This window comes from Erinaceus europaeus, chromosome 2, assembly GCF_950295315.1.
Source record: "Erinaceus europaeus chromosome 2, mEriEur2.1, whole genome shotgun sequence".
In the NCBI taxonomy this organism is placed as follows: domain Eukaryota; kingdom Metazoa; phylum Chordata; class Mammalia; order Eulipotyphla; family Erinaceidae; genus Erinaceus; species Erinaceus europaeus.
Genome location: NC_080163.1, coordinates 65,617,611 through 65,619,321, shown reverse-complemented (window position 1 = coordinate 65,619,321; position 1,711 = coordinate 65,617,611). Strand labels below are relative to the sequence as shown.

At 45.2% G+C, this 1,711-nt stretch overlaps 1 non-coding gene across 1 annotated transcript; it reads right to left on the bottom strand.

Annotated features, from left to right (window-relative positions):
* Positions 1–1,332: 1,332 nt before the first annotated feature.
* On the bottom strand, positions 1,333–1,436 carry LOC132537181 (U6 spliceosomal RNA). Its single transcript, XR_009548644.1, has one exon. It is a non-coding gene; the product is annotated as a U6 spliceosomal RNA (small nuclear RNA).
* Between the last annotated feature and the right edge of the window lie 275 nt (positions 1,437–1,711).

The following is a 1,711-nucleotide window of genomic DNA, read 5'->3' as shown; positions in this document are numbered from 1 at the left end:
GGAGAGGGAGAGAGAGAGAAAAGAAGAAGAAGAAGGAGGAGGAGGAGGAGGAGGAGAAGGAGGCAGAGAAGGAGAAGGAGAAGGAGAAGGAGAAGGAGAAGGAGAAGAAGAATGCACCTATAGCACTGCTCTACCACTCATGAAGCTGCCAGCCCTGCAGGTGGGAACCGGGAGCTTGAACCTAAGTCCTTACACATGTGTATGCTCTACCTGGTGTGACACTAACTTAGCCCCTAGGGTGTTTTTTTTTTTATTATTTTAAAACGTTTGGATAGATACAGAGAAAAATTGAGAGAGAAGGGGGGAGGTAGAAAGGAAGAGAAAAAAAAGAGACATCTGTAGCACTACTTCGTTGCTCATGAAGCTTCACCCTTGAGGGAGGGGACCAGGGGCTTGAAATCGGGCCCTTGAGCATGGTAATATATATGTACTCAGCAGAGTGTACTACTACCCAGTTGTGTTTTGTTTGTTTGTTTGTTTTTTACCAGAGCATTGCATACCTCACTCAGATTTATAGTAGTGCAAGGGATTGAACCTGGGACCTTGGAGCCTCAGTCTTTTGAATAGTCTTTTGAATATACTGTCTCCCTCAACTCCTGGGCTGTAGACATCAATCTGTCCTGATGGCTTTGGTTCTCCTGTGTCTAGGAACCAGGAACAGACTAGCTGGCCTCTAGTGCTCTGATGGCTAAAGAAATGGAGATTTGTTTAGAGTGACATCTTATATTCATAGTATTTCAAAATGCAGATAGTGCGCATGACCACATATTTATTTCCAGAGTCATACAGCTGATAGAGGAGAGGTGCCTGGTGTTGTGTTATGTCTCTTGTCACTTATTTGCAGGGCTTCTGAAGATCTACATGACATCTGTGTGAAAATTAGTAGGATTTTGTTACACTTTGTATAGTTTGAATAAGTGTGTGTGTGTGTGTGTGTGTGTGTGTGTGTGTGTGTGGTGGGGGGCATTTTTCTGAACCCGAGCACACAATGTCCTGACTGAGAACACATATGCCTACACCTGCACTTGTTCATTCTTCCTGCTGTCTCTTTCCTGTAAGGCTAGGGCAGGTGTTCCTGGCAGTCTACCTCCCATCTCACCTTCATCCCCTCATTAAGGCAAGGGAGGGATTGGAACTAGGGAAGCGCTATTGGGAACTGTACTATATATATATGTTGTACATTTATTTATTATTGTCCATATCCATTAAAGCAACTTTCTATAAGTCAAGCTCTCATTTTTATTTTTTCTTCTTGCTTTTAGGGGCTTCCAGGGGCTTCCCCTCAGCTAGAGCCAGCTGTTTCTTCAGATCCAAGAGTTTAGCCACCTCCGCAGCAATCTGGGCTTCACGAATTTGTGTGTCATCCTTGTGCAGGGGCCATGCTAATCTTCTCTGTATCATTCCAATTTTAGTATATGTGCTGCTTAAGCGAGCACGGAACTGTACTTTTTAATAGTAGAGGCCTGGGAGTCAGGCGGTAGCACAGTGGGTTAAGCGTAGGTGGCACAAAGTGTACCAACTGGCCTAAGGATCCCGGTTTGAGCCCCCGTCTCCCCGCCTGCAGGGGAGTCACTTCACAAGCTGTGAAGCAATACTGCAGGTGTCTATCTTTTTCTCCCCCCCCCCGTCTTCCCCTCCTCTCTCCAATTCTCTCTGTCCTATCCCACAACAACGACATTAATAATAACAATAAAACAACAAGGGCAACAAA